The following is a 14,009-nucleotide window of genomic DNA, read 5'->3' as shown; positions in this document are numbered from 1 at the left end:
TACTTGCAGGTTTGGCTGTTTTGTGCCAGCCGCATTTAAGTCGAGTGCATAAAATCTGACGACTTCCTATTTTAACAGCTTCCAATTAATCCCACTAAGCGGCTCCGTAGGAGGGGAGCACGTCTGCTCTCATCATCACAAGCCATCAATTAAAACACTAATGGAGGCGTTTCACTGCTCGTAAGTGCCGCACCGATCTATTTATAGACTGAGGAGAAGTCACAATGTACTAACACTTCATTAAATGTGCGAGAGGTGCCGGCATTGCAAATAAAACCTGCCCAGGGCCTGAGGAAGATCGCTCCGCACCTCAGGCTCTGGATCACCGTGTACTGAATCCGGGCGAGAACTATGTGTAAGGAATGAAGAGAAGTCCCTGACTTGCCTCCTCAGGATTTCCTTTCCCTTCTCTGCACCTTAGTACATCACTCCTTAGGCTATGTGCACACAACGTCTTTTTCAGGAGGAATCTCTATGAACATATGCACAGCAATGACAAAACAATTTGCTGTGCATATTCAGGCATTTGTGAAGCAGCTAAAAGAAGTGACTTAACCCTTCTTCAGGCTTCTTCTATAGTTTAATTCACACGAAAAAGCCCTCAAAGATAGGAAAGCTTAAACGACCAGAGTTTTTCAGAAAAATAACTACTTTATTTAAAGATTGTATATTAAAAACATTATGGTGCTGCAAAGAGAGGGCACAGCTAACTCGCATATTATTAAAAAAATTACATACAGATGTATCGGGGGTATATTAGTCCAACATCGTTGAGATGCATACAATGTATATCAACAATACATGATTGGCTATGGATAATATATGTCCTTCAGCAGCAATATAGAATCCAATTATTATTGCTCCATATCAAATAAAAGTAAATAGTGCATAGTGCATAATATAAACACAACTGCCTTGTTGGACTCACATATAGCCTATCAATTTATAGTGACACATTCATATGCATATAAGCCTGATATCAAGTCACTCCAACATTGGGGCTATACCTGGCATTGTACCCAATATACAGTTCTGCCTCTATCAAGATTCATCTGAATAACATCCACACCGCCATATATTGGTCAGAAGTACTTACTTGTGGAGATAAATGAGTATCCCTCGTGCCCTCGCGCTACAGTTTGTGTCAAAATGTGGGGGAAAAAAATAACGCTGAGGTGTCCTGAAGCGTCTTAAAAAGATGTCCTGTCCACATACACTTAGTTTCTCACTTTCTTCTGATGATCCTTGTAGATGTGTGAGGTCAGGATGGATCTAATCAGGATAGACACTTTGCTGTCACTGCACAATCATTGATGGGAAGGAGCTTTATCAGCTTTTATGAAAATTATTGGTGTTCGCTTATTTGTGTCACTGCATCGTTTCTTGTCCCCTCCATTGCTTTAACTAACGGAGGCTAAAATAGTTTGCACACATCGGTGGCAGACAAACAACCACTGATTGGCTACATAGAAGGAGATCAATTAATAGCCTGTTTAGACAGGATGACATGTAAACAGAATAGTTGTATTACCATAGATCGTCTGTATCGCCAACATGCTCACTGACATGGCTGCTCAGCGGCATCTCCTGCTCCGGCTCAGGTTCCAGGGCCCACGCACATCGCGCAGGTCTACATGCAACATGCTTAGGGCGCGCGTACTCTAGTAGTGTCCCCAGCCTCTAGCTGGGAGGCATTAGGTATTTAAGGCACCCTCACTTGTAGGTGCCTGAGCAACTTCAGTACCTAGTGTGTGTCTTCAACTTACTAGTCCGTTTTCAGGTCCCTGTTTCTGAACCCGTTCTGCGATCCTGTATCAGTACCTGTCCAGTGATCGAGAGCCCGTACCTTCTGAAACAAGTCGATCTGTTTGAATCTGAACCCATTGTGTCTTAACTGACAACAGTATCCATACTGTCAGTGATCCTGATCCTGTCCTGCCTGACACTCTGAGTCCGTACCTGCGTCCCTGACCCATCGGGTCAGCTGCTGCAGTACCGGGTACTGCCCTGGAGTGCTACGTGGTGGCTACCTGTGGCTCAAACCTAACCTCACTGTTACGGGTCCGGGTGGTGGAACCTCTGTTGCGCTCGGAGGAGGAGAAGAGCTTGGAGAAGAAGCCGCAGGTTACCATTCTCCCGGACGAGAATTTCTGGGTGAGCACCGCTCCGGCTCCAGAGGAGGATGCATCAGCCTCCAGGAAGAACTGCTTGTTGCAATCTGGATGGTGCAGCACAGGAGCGGAAGAGAAGGCTTATTTAAGGGAGACGAAGGCCTTCTCCGCTTCGGAAGTCCATTCCCTGGGATTTGCTCCTTTACGAGTGAGCGCGGAGATGGGAGCAGTCCGGGAGGAGAAATGAGGAATAAAAGGCGGTAATAGTTTGCGAAGCCCAGGAATCGCTAAATCGCCTTCAACCCCTCCGGTCAGGGCCACTTTAAGAAAGCAGACACCTTCTCGGGATCCATCCGCAGACCAGTCTCTGAGATAATATAGCCCAGGAATGGTAGGGAGGTCTGCTCAAAGAGGCATTTCTCGAATTTAGCGTATAGGCGATTCGTCCGGAGCCTTAGCAGAACCTGACGAACATCCCTCCGGTGTGAGGGCAGATCCGGAGAGAAAACCAAGATATCATCCAGGTACACCACCACGCAAGAATACAGGAGATCATGGAAGATGTCGTTAACCAGCTTCTGGAAGACGGCTGGAGCATTACAGAGACCAAAGGGCATCACGCGGTATTCGTAGTGACCGTCCCGGGTGTTGAATGCCGTCTTCCACTCTTCTCCCTGGCGGATCCGGACCAAATTGTACGCCCCACGAAGATCGAGCTTGGTGAAGATCTTCACGCCTTTAAGGCGGTCAAACAGCTCCGAGATGAGAGGCAGGGGGTAGTTATTTTTGATGGTAATCTGGTTAAGGCCCCTGTAATCAATACAGGGATGTAGAGAGCCGTCTTTCTTCTTGATGAAGAAGAATCCTGCTCCAGCCGGAGAGGTGAATTTGTGGATAAATCCCCTAGCAAGATTCTCTTCTATGTACTCAGACATGGCCCGGGTCTCAGCCAGCGACAAGGGGTAGATTCGCCCGCAGTGAGGAGAAGCACCAGGTACCAGGTCGATGGGCCAATCATACGGCCTATGAGGTGGCAGTGTCTCCGCTTCCTTTTTGTCAAAGACGTCCACATAGGATCAGTAGGGTTCCGGCAGACCAGTTAGATTAGCCGGAGTAGACGGGGGTCGAGCAAGACGAACCGGAACCAGACAGGACTCATGGCATTCCTGACCCCAACGGAGCACTTCACCAGATCTCCAATTCAGGACGGGCTCATGTCTTCGTAACCAGGGTAGACCAAGCAAGAGGGAGTGAGAGAGACCGGACAGCACATGAAAGGAGATCTTCTCCGAGTGCAGCATTCCCACCTGAAGGGTTACAGGCTCTGTGATGAGCAAGATGGTCTCCGGAAGAAGCCTCCCATCCACGGAGGCAACCGCCAATGGTTCAGCCAGACGTACGGTGGGAATCTGGTATCGCTCCACAACAGCTTGTTGAATGAGATTCCCAGTGGCTCCGGAATCCAGATGGGCAGTCTCGAAGAAGCGGGTCTCACACTGGAAATAGAAACAGATAGAGTCAAGGACGGAGAGGATTTACTCTTGCCTAGGACGACCTCTCCAAGCGGTCCTAGACACTGGAGTTTCCCGGCCTCACCGGGCAGGAACGGATCGGATGCTCTATACTGCCACAATAGAAGCAACTCCCCTCAGCTCGGCGCATCTACAGGCGAGACTTGACCATCTTGGTTTGGTCAATTTGCATAGGTTCAGGCGAACACGCCCGAGGAATTGCTGGTTGTGAGGCTGGCCTTTGGAATGTAGGAGCGAGACGCAGAAATCTTCTCTCTCGGGTAGTCTCCTTAGCAAGTTCCAGAAAACGGATGTCAATCCGGGTAGCTAATGACGCCAGGTCGTCCAGGGTGGAAGGGATGTCACGACCGGCTAGCTCATCCTTGATCCATCCGGAAAGACCCTCCCAAAAGGTGGACACCAGAGCCTCGTTGTACCAGGCAAGTTCAGATGCGAGGGTTCGGAAACGTATGGCATACTGGCCCACAGTGAGACTCCCTTGGCGGAGACGGAGAAGTGAGGAGGCAGTAGAAGATTTTCGTCCGGGCTCATCGAAGACCTTCCAGAAGGCAGCGAGGAAAGCCAGAAGATCGGACACCAGGGGATCCCCTCTTTCCCACAGAGGGTTTAGCCATGCCAATGCCTCCCCGGTGAGGTGAGACATGATGAATGCCACCTTGGCCCGGTCGGAGGTGAACTGGTGTGCCAGGAGTTCAAAGTGCAGCGTGCACTGATTTATGAAGCCCCGACATAAGCCTACTCGGCCTGACCCAGGTCACGCGGCGGCTTAGTCGACTCCATGAACCAGGGAGGGACCGGGCAGGTGAACCAGGTGCCACTCTGGGACCAACCTTGTGTGAGAGGAGGCGACTCCCACGGGTCAGATGACAGGAGCTGACCGGTACAGCGGATGAGCACGGCAGGCAGGCTGGCGGATGGTCAAGGTAGATAAGCCGGAAGGTACGGCTGATAGCCAGACAGGCGCTCCGGGTAGGCAAGCAGGCGGGCACGACAGGTTACTTGGCAGGTGCTCTGGGTAGGCAAGCTGGCGGGCACGACAGGTTACTTGGCAGGTGCTCTGGGTAGGCAGGCTGGCGAGCACGGCAGCTAACTGGCATGTGCTCCAGGTAGACAGGCTGGCGGGCACGGCAGGTAACTGTCAGACTGGCGGGCAGAACTATTAGACAGACTGGCGGGCTGGACTGTAGACAGACTGGAGGGCTGGACTGTTAGACAGACTGGCGGGCAGGACTGACAGGAAGCAGGACCTGAGGGCTGAAGCAAGTGTTAGCACACGGAACAACAACCTTGCACAGGCACCTCCATTTTGGAGGAGGTGCCTTATATAGGAGAAGTCCTCCGGCCATTGGCCGGGGACATTTTAGGACGGCACGCGCGGCCCCTTTAAGAGGGAGGGAGCGCGCGCCCTAAGCAGAGTGCCCGGGAAGCTGCGCGCGGTGCACGCCACAGCAGCAGGGGAGCAGGAAGACGCCGGACTAGGACCACGGCGGTGAGGGGAACGGCGTCTCTGCCCGGCAGGAGGCAAAGACACCGATGCTACACTCACCAACAGAGGCTCTAATGAAGAAAAAGGCAGTCGCTTAGTCACACCCCTCCAGGGGTGACCTCATCATTGTTCACGGCAGCTTTGTACTGTCGAGAAAGATGATTTTTTATGTCTGCTTACAAAATATTTCACTCGATGAACAAGTATTTTGCTTTGATGTTTACACTGGACGATTTTCGGGAATTCATTGTTCCTACGCTTGTTTGCTGATAAACAGCCAGTGTAAATGCACCCTAAAGCTGGCCATACACATTAGATGGCAGATCTCAGCCGACTCTTCCATAATCCCATACACAGGAGCACGCATTCGGTCTAGCGCTCCTGTGTTCTCTATGTGAAAGCTGCCAACTGACAAGTCATCCCGTGGCTTATCTCCGGGAGAACAATGAGATCAGCAGTTCGAAATCAGACATGTGCAATCGACAACATCTCTTCCGATGATCGGTCAATATCGGCAGGTTCAGCCGACTTAAGTCTAATGTGGGGGTCTTTAGAGATGTGTCTATGTTTTCCTTCTGTTATCCCAGTGTGATAAGTAGCTGGGAACACTGGGGCTACAAGAGCCCGGTCCAAACCCTTACTTACAATGTCTTACTTACACAAACACAACCCCTCCGAGAGTTTACAAACTCACAGGATGAGGACAATCAGGAGAGGAAGTTTTCTTCTGATTTGCTTGTAGAAGGCTGTTAGAATGTGAAATTTACACAGCAAATAATCAAATCATTACTAAGAAGTTCATTCTCACAAAGTTATAGCTAAAGATGCAATTTGAAGGCCCCCATAAACAATAAAGTAAAGTCAGTCAAACCCTGCGAGTTTGGTGGGACTGACTCACTATCTTATATGTATGAGGAGCCCAACTGATGATGTTGGATCGCACTCCAACTGAAAATATGGGCATGTGCACAAGCCCTTATAGTGATTGCTCCTGTTATGCCATTATTTAACCCTTAAAGAGATTTTCCCACTTTTAAATGTTGTATTCATTGTATGGACCATAGTATAGAACAATGTTTGCCATTTTCATCCTGATTCAGAGAAGATTTGTGACATTTTATTGTGGTACACAGTAGTAGTACATGTGGTGATAAAGGTCTTTTTTTCATTCTGGAATCACTAGAAATTACTTGCCAGCAGCTCTTACCAGCATTTTTTGACTTTTGGTACAAGAATGATTCATGGAATAACCCCTTTAATCACTCAATGCCAAAAGAAGCACTCAGCCCGTCTCTTGGTCGTCCCGTCCTCCCCACTTACTCTCAGTACCTTTCAATTATATTCCACGGGGTTCTTAAGATTAATAAGTGTGATTTAAGAGTCGGCTAAGAGCGCACAGCAAATTGCTGATTTGGAGAGACGGGCGGCTTTTGTGCTTTATAAATAGAGTTTTGGTCACGGATAAGAGTGCGGCCCCCGCTCCCTCCCGGCATACCTGGATCATTCCTCCGGGCATTAAATAGCAGGTTACACATCCTGAACCTCTCCATTATTTTACGGGCTTTGGAGAGGGAATAATAGGCGCTCGGTTTGGCAAGTTCTGCGCTCACATTCTCAGGGGATCTAAGCACCATCATCCCCGCCCAGGGGCAAAAGGACAGAGAAGACCAGAATTACTAAACAGCGATTTACCTTCTTTGTATGAAATCCTGATAAATGTAATGTTACCTCTGCATCTTAGCTTCTTCCCTAGTACACTGGTGGACACATACAAAAGAGGGCCCATGTGTAAGAATAATATATGGGCCCTCTGCAGTCCAAAAACTCATCATAATGCACAGTGCCATCTACTTTGGAGGTAGAAGTGGCCTCTTTACCTCTTGGGCCCCTGTGCGGGTGCAAAGGTTGCGGCAATGGTATGTCCACCCCTGAGTATTTTTCTGGTGCCACCTTTCTTGGCTGCCTGGCCAGTGCCACATTGGGTTCCCGCTATCCATAGCTCTAGGGAGCTTCGCCTGAAAACTTACAGATCTATTAAACTATGTGCGGTAAATGGCATCTAATAAACGGGCACAAGACACTTTTGTCACTTTTTTATATTGTGATCTTCGGTCTTTTTTTGTACCAAATTCATCAAAAGGCGCATACTGTTCATGAATCTTTTGCACAAAGTCCAAAATTGTCTTTTTTTTTCTTTTTAACCATTTTTTGTGACTTTTTAGAGCCAAAAGTCACCTTTTTCCAAATGTGAAAAAAATTGCTGGTATACATCAAATTACTATGTTGTTGGGGAGAGGCCTGGAGTACATTTTTGACGAACTTTGCGACATTTCGAAAAGTCACAAATACTGAATCAAGTGAAAACATCTGCAAATCTTAATCTTCGCTGACAATGGCAAACTGAAAAAATATCCAAGGTGAGCGCATATAAAAGAAGGCACAAATGGCAAAGATGGATAGATGAGTTCGGTATAAACAAAAAAACAGGCACAAATTCAATAATGAATCCGGCCCTTATTGTTGCACTTGGGTCTATGAAACTTTTTGGGGCAATGATAACAGATAAATAAAAAAAATGATGAGCACTCACTGACCACCAGCTCCTTATATGCTACATGGTGCTTGGATAGAGGACAGTCTCCAGCTTGATGCTCTTCAGCCAATAATTGTTTGAGCATAAGAGTTGTAGTTTCACAACAGTTGGAGAGACATATTGGAAACCATTGATTATTTTGTGTTGCTTATATAGCAACAAGATATTCCACAGCGCTGTACAGATATTGTCACCTTTTACATGGGCCTCTGACCCCAGGAGCTCACAATCTAATTTTACAATCTGTTCACACTTCTATTGGAATTTGCACATTTTTGTCTCGTTTATGATGTGAGTGAATAACCAGGTGATCGTGTTCCCACGCCTGTCTCTGCGGCCATTCTTTGTGTGCTCACTTCTTATCTCTGGAGAGGATGGAAAACATTGCAGTTAATCCTCTCATCATGAGCTGGTTACCTTAGCACAGGAGGACAATGGGAGTGACACCTGCCATTAACCCGCTCCTTGGAGATGCCAGAACCATGAAGAGTTTCTGTTCATACGTTGAGAGACATTGAGGCCGTTCTGCACAGGCAGATTTTAATTTTACCTTAAAGGGGTATTCCCATCTCCAAGATCCTATCCCAATATGTAGTAGGTGTAATAATAATAATAATATTAGCAAATACCTCCAATTAGAAATGTAGTATAGTTTTCCGGTTTTTCGTTGTCTCTATCCTCATGTGCAGGGCATTGCAGGACCTTAGGTATCCATGGTTACGGCCATCAGCAATGAGCTAACTCACTATATCAATGGTCGTAACTATGGATACCTAAGGTCCTGCAACGCCTGCACATGAGATAAGTGACACAGAGAATCAGAAAAACCATACTACATTTCTAACTGTAGGTATTTGCTAATATTATTATTATTACACCTACTACATATTGGGATAGGATCTTGGAGATGGGAATACCCCTTTAAGGCTTCAGTCAGACATCCATTTTTTTCACGGACAAGAAAAATGGATCACATTTTTTTCCGCCAGAGCTTCATCCAAGTGTCATCAGATTTTCATCCGAGAGTCATCAGTTATTCTCATACATGAAAAAAAAAATCTCTTTTCTTTTCCTGTTTACCACTCCTTGAAAATTGGACTGCACTTGAATAGCATCCGAGTGTGGTCCAATTTTTTCACGGATCCATAGACTTGTATTGCCAATTGTAATCTGACACTCAGATCAAAATCGGACATGACTCAGTGGAAAATCACGGACATGTGAATATCCCCATAGACTATCACAGGTACAAGTGTTATCAGTGAAAAACACAGAAAGTACTCTTATGCAAAAAACGCCATCATTAATGAGACCTTGCAGTTCAGTGCTTATCCACGTCCGAGGATGAGCGGCTGCAGAGGTATTAGATCCCAGCCTAAGGGTACTGTCTCACATAACGACGCACCAGCGATCCCGACAACGATGTGACCTGGCCGGTATCGCTGGTGCGTCGCTAAGTGATCGCTGGTGAGCTGTCAAACAGGTAGGCTCACCAGCGATCAGGGGAGCAGCGACATCGTGGAAAGAATCTTTCCACGATGTCCTGCTTCTGGTTACCAGCCTGCTGCTGAAGCAGGAGCAGGCTGGTAACCATGATAAACAGCGGGTTACTAGGGGCACACGCGCACTTAGTAACCCGCTGTTTATCATGGTTACCACTCTGCTACGGTGAGCGGGAGGTTACCGCTAACCGTAGCAGAGTGGTAACCATGATAAACAGCGGGTTACTAAGTGCGCGTGTGCCCCTAGTAACCCGCTGTTTATCATGGTTACCAGCCTGATCGCTGGTCCCGCTGGTCACACACAGCGATGTGTGCTGACCAGCGGGAGGTCAAGGACCAAAAAATGGTCCAGGATACTTTGCAGCGATCAGCGACCTCACAGCAGGGGCCTGATCGCTGCAAAGTGTCACACATAGCGACATCGCTGGTGAGGTCACTGTTGCGTCACCAAAACCGTGACTCAGCACCGATCTCGATAGCGATCTCGCTATGTGAGACGGGGGCTTAAAGAGTCGATAATGACTTGTAGGAGACAATTTGTATATTTACTTTCCCAGAGCAGCATGCAAGGCATTTAAGTCTCCTCATACTGGCATGCCAGACCTGGCAAGTCACTCTCCACAAGGAGAAACCTTACCCCTTAGATCCCAGTCTTAGCCTCTCACCAAGCCAAATCAGATCTCATACTTTGTACTGACGAGGGGCATTGCCCCGAAACACCGTGTCTGCAAATTGAGATTCTGATTTGTCTTTTATCCTAAGTCATATTGCAAGGCTCGATAATGACTTGTAGGATTGCTACTTCCAATAGGTGGCAGTTGAGTTCAAGTCCTCTTCCTCTCTGTAAAGACAATTTGCATAGATCTCAGCCACAAATGCAGCATTATTACCATGCCACAACTCCTTGCTCTGGAGCACCTCCCTATTTGAAAGGCACCCCAAGATTATCCTGAGACCTCCTGGTCTATATGTCAATTAGTGGATTGCAGGTTCATGTCCATTTTTGGACTGAAAAATAAAAAAATTGAGTTGGTAACAAAAAAAGTTAACAAAAATCCCTTTTCCCTAAAAAAGTTCTTTATTACGGTAAAAGTAAAAATGCAAAAAAAACACATTATAAAGCTCTTTCCATGTAGAAAGAGAAAAATATTATATATTAAAATGCAGAAAAAAATATGTTTATAAAACATAAGAAAAAGTTGGTCCTTTGGTATTCGTAAGGCTCCACAGAATAAATCTAAAATAATATGGTTATAGCACAGTGAATGCCTTGATAATAAATCTGAAAAAATAAAAAAACAATGATGAAATTAATAAAAGTTATTTGATATGTATTCAAAATGGTGACATTGAAAATGACAATTCATCTTACCTAAAAAATAAAGTTGATGGGAAAAATAATAGTTAATATAAGAAAAATAAGTTATGACTTTTATAATGAGGAGACAAAAAGTATCCAAAAGTGATTAATTATTACATAAAAGGACTGAGATTTTAAGAACACCTTGATTCTTTGGGAGACAACCTGACATATGCCTATGGGTAGTGTGTGTGTGTGTGTGTATATATATATATATTTTATTATATATATTATATATAATGTGTATATATCTTCACATAGATAAGATCCATGATATTAGTGTAGCAGTCACGATGGTAGAACATAGAGAGCCACATATATACTGTAATCCTCCAATTAAGAGGCTTAGGTCATCCTGATCCATTCATTACATTTACTTACCCCGCTTATCACCCTCATCACACCAAAGTGCCGTTGGAGGAGACACAAGTGGTTCTTTACACTGTGAGAATGCCACGGGCTGCGACATGTTCCCTCACCGCCGCTGCACTAAAGTATTCTCCTGGCCGTCCGCCAGCTCTAAAAGTCAAACATTACCTGCCAGAGTGCATTAGCCGGGTGTCAGTGATGTCCCAGGGCTCGCTGTCCCATAAACATCCAGTGAAATTATCTCTTGGCAAGAGGCTGGCGGCCCCGCACTCCAAAGATGTCACTCAACTTTATGTGTGCGTGTGTTTTAATGGGCAGCGCAAAGGCAAAATCTTCTGAACTCAATCAAAAAGCACTTCTCCAAAACTGGGACCAAACTCAAAAAAATGCAAGCGCGGCTACAAAAAGGCAACAACTTCTCTCCCTTTTTATTAATTATGCGTTTTAAGGAATATTTGGAGTTCATGCCGTGGTATAAATCCATGGGAAATCTTATCCTTGGCCTCCCCGTGCTGGCTTCTTTGTTTGATTTGGGGTAGTCATAAATTATAGTGTCTGCGTTGAATTAATGGTAAGAAATTTACAGCCGGTCAGCGATGGAGCCACCCTTGCAGACTATGAACATATTGCATAAATTTACATGCTTCATCCTGACCTCACAGCCCTGCGACCACCCCGGGCGTCACACTGTCCTCACAAGGCCTCACCATGCTGTTAGTATAGTATAGGATCCTTTATCAAAGAAAATGATAAAATAATAGTAACATTTCAAGCTTATTTGTTCTGTGTTCAAATCACATTTTGCAGGCATATCGGCACAGACTTCTAACTTGACCAAAACTGAAATCAGAGTAATTTTTAATGGTCATGCGATTTTCTGCCATGTAACTGCATAGTCATCGTGTGACCACAACATATGAACCCAGTCTCCATAAACATGTAGTGAGGGGCGTTCATTAAAGATTTCCCCTGACCCACTTCCTGTGGACTGAGAGCAATGAAACTTGGCACAGTTATTAGTCCTTCTCTACATTGGTGCCACCTAGGGACACATACTTCTCCCATCTCTTTAAGCAACTGTATACACCTCGCTTGTAGAAGTCAACAGGTTGCTCCAAAAGCCACATTGTGACTACGGAAATCAGAGTCTCATCATCTGGAAAATGCTTGCCCTTCAAAAATAACTTAATTTTTGGAAAGAGGTGGAAGTCTGATGGTGCGAGGTCGGGTGAATAAGGGGGATGGGGTAGAATTTCAAAGCCATAGGACCATGCTTCCATTTGGGCAACATGTGAGTTGTGAACTGGTACATTGTCTTGCAGAAGGCGGATATCTTTGGTGAGCATGCCATGTCTCTTGGTTTTGATGGCCTCCCGCAATTTCTGCAGCAGTGAAGCATAGTATGCCCCAGTGATCATGGTACCCTTTTCTAGGAAATACATCAATACTACTCCGTGCTGGTCCCAAAATACTGTGAGCATGAACTTGCCTGCCGAGGGTTGAGCACATGCCTTCTTTGGAGGCGGTGAGTCATGATGCTTCCATTGCATCGACTGGACTTTATTCTCAGGATCATAGTGATGGACCCAGCTTTCATCCCATGTGATCAGTCTGTTGAAAAAGTCTTCCTGCTTTCCATTGCACATCGTCAATAAAAAGCATTCGACTCGTTCCTGCTTCTGGAAAGGTGTGAGAACCCAGTGAGCGGATACCTTATGCATGTGAAGATGGTCTTGGATGATTTTTCCACGGACCACACACTAATCTTGACATTTTGGGCTAGGTGGCAAATGGTTACGTGGCGATTTTCCAAAATCCACTTGCTGGATGGTGTGTTCATCAATAGCAGAGTGGGGTCACCCTGGAATTGGAGCTGTTTGCACCAAAGTCCGAACACATTTCAATTGACGATGCCAGTTCTTGACTACATCATATGATGGGGAATCATCACCATAAACCTCTTTCATCTCACCGAACATCTCCTTTGGTGTGCTGCCTTTCAAGTAAAGGAACTTGGTGACTGCTCTGTATTCCACTGGGTCCATTATCAAACTTCACACCACTTCAGTACCTGTAAAATCAAGACGTTATCAGTTCTGAGTTGCAAATTGGCACGTAACCTATTGAGACTTATATCATTACACATGTGAAGTTTCAGCATTCTGTGATAAATAGAAGTGGGTCAGGGGAAATCTTTAATGAACACCCCTCGTACATAGTACCTGTGAAATATGGCAGCATTCATGTTACTGAAATCTATGTTAAAGAGGACCAGTCACTTGCTCAAAAGTCAAATACCTTGTCGAAATCCCTGAGCTCCCCTGATTCTGCCGCTCGTTTACATTTTGCACTGCCTCGCTCCATTGTAGAGACATTCACATTTGTTGCTTTTGGAGTGCAGTATGTGAAATCTCTGCTTACAATGCAATTGAGCGTTTCTTCAGTCTTCTCTGGGGGTGTTCGCTTACACCCCTCCCTCCCACACCGTGCCAATCACACCTTAGCAGCAACCTCGGACTGCTAAATCAGCTGCTGAGCTGTGATTGGCACAGTCTGGTAGGGGTAAAAGCGCATGCCCCCAGTGAAGACGAATGTGAATATCTCCACAATGGAGTGAGGCAGCGCAAAACAGAAAACAACAGCAGAATCAGGTGAGTTCATGGATTTCTACAACGTATTTGACTCAAGTTTTTTAGCAAGTGATAGGTCCTCTTTAAAACAACGCTTTTGCATATTTTTTTATTTTGATAATGCAGTTAAAGCATAAAGAATTGTGTAGATGATCTTATGTTTGATTTGTGTGTACCTGTTTTAGTTGATACGTGTGCCATGTGTGGGTTGTCTGTCGTATTGATCCCTTCTTCCCCTCTAGTATGGTTCCCCTAGTGCAAACTACCTTTCCCACAATGCCTCTGACTTTGCAGAAGGGGTTGAGTCTCACCACAGTGCACTTTTTTAGCACTAATGGCAACAGTTCTATATCAGTGACATAGTTCTGCTTCCTTCTCTGACTTACATTGTAGTGCCTCAATGTATAATGTGATGTATCTTCACAC

General features: G+C 45.7%; 1 protein-coding gene across 2 annotated transcripts in view; it reads left to right on the top strand.

The window, feature by feature from the left end:
- The window catches only part of EYA2 (EYA transcriptional coactivator and phosphatase 2), a 169,000-nt gene that overhangs the window by 140,174 nt on the left and 14,817 nt on the right, over window positions 1-14,009 (top strand). The window lies entirely within an intron of this gene.

This window comes from Phyllobates terribilis, unplaced genomic scaffold, assembly GCF_046119375.1.
Source record: "Phyllobates terribilis strain yellow unplaced genomic scaffold, ASM4611937v1 Scaffold_5__5_contigs__length_657084704, whole genome shotgun sequence".
NCBI classification, from domain to species: Eukaryota; Metazoa; Chordata; class Amphibia; order Anura; family Dendrobatidae; genus Phyllobates; species Phyllobates terribilis.
The sequence above is the reverse complement of the archived record's forward strand: the minus strand, read 5'-3'. Positions and strand labels throughout refer to the sequence as shown.